Source organism: Dromiciops gliroides, chromosome 4, assembly GCF_019393635.1.
Source record: "Dromiciops gliroides isolate mDroGli1 chromosome 4, mDroGli1.pri, whole genome shotgun sequence".
Lineage (NCBI taxonomy): Eukaryota > Metazoa > Chordata > Mammalia > Microbiotheria > Microbiotheriidae > Dromiciops > Dromiciops gliroides.
The window spans coordinates 479,261,996-479,270,787 of NC_057864.1; the positions used below are offsets into that span (position 1 = coordinate 479,261,996).

Here is an 8,792-nt window from a genome sequence, read left to right on the forward strand (position 1 = left end):
GGTAAAATTTTACGTGAGAATGACTCCCTATGCAACTCATACCACCTACATTTACCTATACACACAAAGAAGCTTTAAGTATTATTTATTTATTTATTTATTCATTCATTCATTCATTCATTCATTCATTCATTTATTTACTTACTTACTTATTTATTCATTTATTTATTTATTCATTCATTTATTTATTTATTTATTTATTTATTCATTTATTTATTCATTCATTCATTCATTCATTCATTCATTCATTCATTCATTTATTTATTTATTTATTTATTTATTTATTTATTTATTTATTTATTTATTTATTTATTTATTTTTAGTGAGGCAATTGGGGTTAAGTGACTTGCCCAGGGTCACACAGCTAGTAAGTGTTAAGTGTCTGAGGCTGGATTTGAACTCAGGTACTCCTGACTCCAAGGCCGGTGCTCTATCCACTGCGCCATCTAGCTGCCCCTTACTTATTTATTTTTAAGTGAGGCAATTGGGGTTAAGTGACTTGCCCAAGGCCACACAGCTAGTAAGTGTTAAGTGTCTGAGGCCGGATTTGAACTCAGGTCCTCCTGACTCCAGGGCAGGTGCTCTATCCACTGCGCCATCTAGCTGCCCTGCTTTAAGTATTTTTTAAAGAATTATTACTATTATTATTTTTTTGGTGAAAAGATAAGTTTATTCTGAGACATAGGTTAGTAGAGGGAAGGTAGCAGTAGCTAAGTTGAAATGTTGGTGAGGTTACCAGGTTATGGAAATAACTGAATTATCAAGCAAGGGAACTTAAATTTTGTCATATGCAAAACAAGAAGGTAGGGTGGATACTGAATGATTTTAAATGGGGGACTGCAGTGTTTGTGGAAAACACTGTATAAGTTAAACAACAAATTGCTGATTAAGCACTTTTTGATACCTTAGTCAGGGACACACAGTTTCAGTTTTTCAAATATGTAGCAATTCCGCTATAAAATTTAGTTAAATGCTCAGAGGCAATGTATATGATAGTGTCTTCATTCATTAAAAAAAAATCCGTGAATAGCCAGTTATAATTCTGCATGAATAATGCTGTTACTGAATTTTGAGCCCAAGTCACCCACCTTGGCAGTAACAATTATTGAACAAGTGAATACAGTCTACAGCAGACATTACTTTAGATATGACTGACAGCAAAATTGTCAAATTAACATATGACCCAGTATATTCAATAAAGATGACTCCAAAACATTCATTTAATAGGTTTATTTATAAAGACATCTATTATGGTAAATAGCTTGCTTACTCCATTCTTCTGAACTGCTTTTACAGGTGGTTCTTGTTCTTTAAATCTGATTCCTGTATAGGAGAATCTTATTTCTTAAGCATCTGATGTCTTAATATATAGAAAGGGGCAGCAAATCCAGAAGCAAAGTACACAGTTACCATTGCCAGCAACCGCCATTTGTTTTGTATTGAAAAGGGCAGGCTATTCCCTGGGCCCTCCTCATAGTGGCTCCTCGAACCAAGGAGGTGGAGAACCTGCGCAAGCTCTGCCCAAACATGGCGCTGCTGAGGGCTCCGCAGTGACCGCAGAGGAGGAAGAGATGACTGCTGAGTCATTTTCTCCCTACTGACCTTGCTTCTTCCTGGTCCAGCGGCAGCTCAAGGAGGATGACGGGATGTGTGTCAATATTATTTTTAATCACAACATTCAGCCAGTTTGGATTTCCTCTTCCACCGTTGGTGTTTTTTTTTTTTCCCTGTGGCTATGGATTTGTATTGATAAATTCATCTATTGCTTCTCTATCTTTGAGGTGAATTCTGTTTTTAAACAATATGTTAATGTATGCCAGATATGTAATTTGGGGCTACAATACTTTTTTTGAAATGTTAATGTATTTTTCCAACTTTGATTTAAAAAAAATTCTGATGCTACGCTTATTAGCATTTTACAAAGTGTAGTCTCCTTTTTTCTTTCTTGAAAGCTTTCTGTTTTTCTTTGTATAATATTGTAGTTAGTGATGACATGCTTTATAAATCATATTTAGACTTTCTCTTTGTTGGTATGTATTCCCTCAATCTCATTACCTGTATAATATTACCTGTTCTTAACATTCAAGAGATTTTTATCTAATAAGGTCCTTGAATGCATCCTCAAAATTCTTCCTTTTACTTTATCTTCTTGGATTCCAACTTCATCTTTGTTTATCATGAAAACCTGTTACTTTGTCCTAAATACAAATTTATTGCTTGTTCATTTCTATTACAAGTTATTTTTTCTTCAGTTTTATTTGTGTAAATTGTTGCTTTTGGTCTCATCTATTGTTATTTGTCACATCTACTGATATTTTAAAAACAGATATCATTTCTCAATTTCCTTAATTTTTGCTTCATTTCACCTTGTTTTTGTGTCCACTTAGAAGTCTCTTTTATTTATATGAATATATTATTTTTCCTTTTGAATTTATCTTTTGGAACTTCTTCCATCTTATATATTGATGCTTCAACTTTAAACCTCTGAAGAAGTTGTATCACTTAGGCATTACAGAATGTCTTATGGGGTTACAGTTTCAGGGGTGAGGATTTGCTATTTATTTCATTAGTCTAGTATGGAAGTGGTGTCTGTTCTTACCAGTGTAACCTGGTTGGAAAATCTCAAGCTCTTGCTTCAGAGTAGTAAGCCAGATGGGAGGCTTTAGTCAGGCTCCAGGATGGGACTGAAACCAGTCACTGTCCATGGTCTGATAGTGGTGGTAGTTGAGGGAAGTACATTATCATCTGGGGGTATGGTGAATAAAAAGTGTGAATGTCTCCATCTTAAGCAGAACTGGAGGGCCTGTGGGGAGGGTAGAGGATGAGTGAGGAGAGAACAGGCTCAGGGCAGCCAGAGCAGTATCCATGGTCAAAGGTGAGGTTGTGTCAGAGACCAGAAGCAAAGAGATAAAGCAGCTTTGACTTAAACTTCCCAGACCTCAGTTGCCTTGTCTGTAAAGCAAGAGGTTGGACTACTTGTCTTATGGATGTCCTTTCTATTTCTAGGTCTATGATCTTACATTTTTTTTGTTTGTTTTTTCCAGGGCAATGAGGGTTAAGTGACTTGCCCAGGGTCACACAGCTAGTGTCAAGTGTCTGAGGCCGGATTTGAACTCAGGTCCTCCCGAATCCAGGGCAAATCCTTTATCCAGTGTGCCATCTAGCTGCCCCTATTTTTGTTTTTTGTTTTTGATTTTTTTTTGATCTATGATCTTATGAATGAATTAATTTGTTTCTTTTTCTTGGGCCCGGGGGCAATGTGAATGAATGAAAAATAATTTATTAAGTGCTTACTATGTGTCCAAATTGGACCAAGCTCTGGAGATACAAATGAGAAATCCAATTAGTCTCTGCTCTCTAGGAGCTTACACTCTAGTTTAGGGAGACAACATACACAGGAAGGCAAATTGACAAGGCAGGTCATAAGTCTTTAGGGTACATTGGCAGGTTATATGGCAAAGCCTGTGGATCTGGAGAGAATTATGGTGGGACAGATGATAAGGCCCAGTGGTCATTACGGCACAGGGTATGTTTTAGTGATCTGTCATCTTGGATAAAGGATTGTAGTACTCTTCCAAGCAGTATGAGTGACCGTATTTGTCTTCACAACTGGTGGGGAGATGGAGCAATGGAGGAGCCCGTTGTAATCATCACAATTGGTAGTAATTGCAAAGAAATAGATTTAGGCTTAGTATAAAGAAAGAAAAAAAACCTTTTCAACAACTAGAGTTATCTTGAATTGGAGCATTGGTTTCTACTCACTGGAGGTCTTCAAGAAAAGTCTGGATGACTACTCAGTTACATGATAGTAAGGGTTCCTTTCAGTATGAGTTGGACGAGATGATCACACTGAAATATTTTCCAACTTTGAGATCCTGTGATTCTGATCCTGCCACTCCCTGAAAAGTTTATAAGCATAATTAAGAAAATAGTCAGTTAGACCTGTAAAATATTAAAACTGGAAGAGATTTAAGAAGTTACCTAGTATAACCCTTTTCATTTTACAGTTTAGGAAAGAGACCCAGTGAGGGATAATGGCAAACCCAGGATCAAGTTAGTATCCTGTGCCCTTGATCAGAGTGATATTTTAACAGTTTGTTTATGGAAATAATTTCATTGTGTTCCTTTGTTTCATTAAAACCCCCACTATGTCTCAGCATCCTTTCTTGTTGTTATGCTGATATAACATAATTTAGAATTAAAATTCATCCCAACCCAATTAAGATGATAACAGGGTAATTTCCCTAAGTTGTCAAAGTTCATGTTTTTCATTTTCCATCAGATTGATATTCAGACGCGTTTGCAGTCAGGGTGATGGCATTTAAGTCTACTGCTTATGTATTTGATGTCAGAAACACAAGGAACTTAATTTTGCTATCAAGCTCATGCCATAGGCTTGAATATCTTGCAGAAATTATTCAAGTGAACAACCTAAATTGGCTCAGGTAGAAATTAACTTATGTAAAACTTATGCCATTCAAAGAATTAATTCCAATTTAGATGTGCTAAGGTGGCATGTTACGAGGACATATTATCCCCTTAGACATTATTTGTGGCTTCACTGGAGTTAGGAAGAATCCTCAGAGTGTGTTTAAGGACAACCTTTGGAACAACTTAAATGCTGGTCCTGTTGGAATGTAGCCAGGAGTCAGCTGTTTGGGGCTGTTTCTGACTTTTGAAATACTGTAAGAATCAACAAAGCCAAAGGCAGTATTATTTGGTAGAAAGAATAATGGTTTTCGAGTGAAGGGCCCTAAATTCTTGTCCCACATTTGACAGCAATTCACTGCATGAACTTGGGCAACTTCTTTTCCATATCTGTTCCCTATTTTCTTCTATAAAATAAGGAAAACCTATATTCTGTGGACTTTTGATGGAGGATTTATGGGATGATATGGACAAGAGTTACACAGTATGAGCAGGTCTGAGTGGGAGCACACACACTGATAATATCACAGTCCATCAAAGTACTGATGATTAAAATATATCATTGTGGTTGTTGTAAAGGAATTCCTCCCCCTTCCCCAAAATATTAAACTTCGGAATTTCAGAAGAGATTAACTGTGGGAATTTCATAACTGTTGCTTTATAAAGCTACTCTAAGTCCTCTTGGCAATAAAAGACTTGCTATGATATATAAATTACTTGGGAAGTGCTACAATGCTAATGAAGTTTGAAGGAAGAATCAGAACAGATCATGGATTGCTGAGAAAAGACACAGGATGAAGAGACACTGAAACAAAATTTATATGACTGAGTTCATTGTGGTGAATCCGAAAAGAAAGAGGTACAATCATGCTATGAGACAAAGTAAAAGTAAAAATTCCCAGTATTGGTAGAGAAAAAGGGAAATGACATTATACTTTGAGGGATAATGAATAATGGTCCAATACTAAACATATATGCCTCCTGGAATAGCATCTAAATTCATGAAGGAAATATTGACTAAATTATAAAACGGCATAGTCAAAATAATTGTAGGAGACTTTAATATATGTCAAAGAGATGAGGAAATCTAGCAGATAAAAAGGGAAAGATACATAGGTCTAGTGGGACTAAGGAAACAAGACATTTATGATGTTTATCTCCCAGCCAAAGATGGCTGTTATGGTCATAACGGAAGCCCTTCCCTCAGTGGGTAGAAAACTGAGGCCTGAATTAGTTTAGCTTAATTACATTATTCCAAAAAGGGTCAATATCCTGAAAAGGTTTCTTTGTCATTCTGAGTTTCATTTTTTTTTTTTTAGAATTGGTCATGTGACAATTCACATGTGCTTTTGACATTTGATTGTGACTACCTTTCTAGTAGTAATATCTGTCACAAGTCATTTTTTCACATTGGCTAAGGAAGTCAGAGAGAATTCCACCTACCCCCACCTCCCTTATCAGACTCTGAAGCTATAATACCAGTTTGCTGCCTAACACGTTGTCAGCCTCTCCAAGGTTCCCTTATTGGCCTTTTGCACATGGGTTCCCTACTTCCACTCTTCAACCCAAACTTCCATCTAGAAATCCATCATTAAAACTCAATGATTCAACAAAAAGTCTCTGTAGTGAGCTGCTACAGCAGACTGTATGAAGGTCTGGCAGACACGAAGTGTTTGCCCTAGCTTCTCAGGGTATTTCTGGAGCATGAAGCCTCAGATTTCAAGGACTGCCTGATTGACCTAGTTAGCGAGAACTTGTTTCTATTTTTTTCCCCAGATTTGCATGCCTGTCATTGATTTATTGATCTGAATGCTTTGTTAGATTTGAAGGGGAACTATTCCATCTGAATATTCCCTCTTTTGCCAAACATGACCTTACCTTTTATCTCCATAGTGGTTGAACCTTTTAGAGAGAATTCTAAAGAGAGTCAATGCCTTTTCATCATTGCTCTATCACCCCTCACCGTCTTCTTTAATTAAATTTCTAAGTGAAATCTTTCAAGGAGATATATTCTTGAAGGATGAGAGACAACATAGCATATAAAGTTCCCGGGATCCAAACATGATTTTAATTTCCAAGGTCTGAAGATTGCTTTTTATATTTTTTATAAAAAATAATGTTGGCTCTTGGCTGAATGATAATTGTAAGATTATATCAGTACTGTGATAATATCTTCTTTAAAAATCGCCTTTGTTTGTATAGAATTAGAGAAGTTATAGCTTCTGAATGAAGCTACTCCAGAGCAAAGCTGCAAATCAAGAGGAGCCCTTAAGGAGACACTCCATGGAAGGATGCCGCCAAGGGCTTAGCAATTCTAGGGTGACTTTTGATGATCGGGAAGTCCCTCATCCTGGCCCAGAAGAAGTTTTGTTTTGTCATTGCATTCTGCCCTGGGGGAGAGGAGAGGGAGATTCATAGGACAGGGATAGGGCCTGGGAGGGATGTCATTGATGTGGAGAGGACCCAAAGAGGAGCTCCCTCCATAAATACAGATGGGCACTTTTTCTACAAATAAAGACTCTTAGTGAGCTGTCCAGAGCACTAGGAGGTAAAGTGACTTGGCCAGTAAGTGTTAGAGCTGGAATGCTTGGCTTCCCAGTAACTTAAAACACTACATGGAAAGTCCAATAATAACATCAACATTTCCTTTCTTGTATCTTGCTTCATTTTTTCCATGTCTTCATTTAATTGTCTCTCCTCCCCCCCCATTAGACTCTGCTTTCAGTTATGGTAGAAGTCAAGTTATCAATCAATCACTAAGTATTTCTTAAGCACTTAGTATGTTTCCAGCACTGTGCTAGGTTCTGTGAATACAAAGATCAAAATGAAATAGTGCCTGCCCTCAGTGAGCTTCCAGGCTATATGTACAACATGTACCCATACAAGTAGGCACCAAATAAAGATATATAGAATATATCTATATATTTTTGGATCAGACATTTCATGGGCACAGGGAAACCCTTCTACCAACACAGCTCAATACATTGTCTGCAACTTGGAATCCTGGAAAGCTACCTGGGGACACTGGGAGTTTCAATTACTTGTTCAAGGTAACAAAATATCAGAAGCAAGTCTTGAACCCAGGATCCTCTTAACTCAGAGGCCATGTCACACTGTATATAATAATTCTGAATATTTTTATACTACTCTTAGGTATGTAAAGCACTTTACATAAATTATCTCACAATTACCCTGGGGGTATTATCACCCCCATTTTATAGATGAAGAAACTGAAGCCAAGACAGGTTAAATTACTTTTCTAGGATCAAACAATATAGCTAGTAAATATATGGGTAAAGATCTGAATTTAGGTTTTCATGACTAAGTGTATGGTTCCCCAAACATCATGCCATGTACCTGCCTATGTACGATATATACATACATATACACACGTATATATACATATACATGTGTATACACATATACATTCATATATATTTATGTTTTATATATACACACACACTATACACACATATATTTATGTTTTATATATACACACACTATACACACACACACACACACACACACACACACACACACACATATATATATATATTAGGTACAGATAAAGATAATATCTGGACCTGTCATTTTGTAGGGAACTCTGAATTGAAGTTCCTTGATGAATATAAGTCATTGCCTCCTTTGTAAATTTTAGTCTTGGAGAGTTGATGAGAATGATAAGCAGTTAAAACCCTGAGCAGGGTCACACACCCAGGTGTTTGTTCCTGGCTACAAGGCAGGCTCTTCATGAACTAACCCTGTCTGTCACATAAAGTACATGCAGGGAACTTTGGGGGGGGAAGAGTCATTAACAGCTGGGAAATAGGGCCTTTGAGCAAAGCTTTGATAGAAACTGGACATTGTAAGAGGTGAAAGTGAGGCGATATTGGATTTCAGGGATGGAGGACATCCCTACAAAGCAGAGAAAGGAGATGGAGTGTCCATTTGAAGAAAGAAATAGTAAGAGCATCAGTTTGATTGGAATGAAGAATACATGAAGGAGATGGGACCCAGAATTTTATCAATAAAGATAGGCACCTTCTCTATGACCTATATTCTTAGAGCACGTCTTAGCACCAAGAGAGCTTAAGTAACTTGGGATCATCCAGTAAGTCTGTGCTAATGGAAGGACTTGAATCCAGCTATTTCTGGATCTGCAGCCACCTCTCTAACCACCATGTCATACTACCTCTGCTGCATAACAGAAAGCCATATGATAAGGCTGGAAAGGTGAAATGGAATCAGAGTTTGAAAACCTTTAAAAGCCTTTAAATTATTTTCTTCAGTATCATCTTCAGGTCTAGTGTCTTATTGTACCCACAAATATATTTTCCCCTCTAAATTCCAGTTTCCTAAATTTT

At 37.1% G+C, this 8,792-nt stretch overlaps 1 pseudogene; it reads right to left on the reverse strand.

Moving 5' to 3' along the window:
- Positions 1–1,338: 1,338 nt before the first annotated feature.
- Positions 1,339–1,529, reverse strand: LOC122726346 (annotated as a pseudogene).
- Between the last annotated feature and the right edge of the window lie 7,263 nt (positions 1,530–8,792).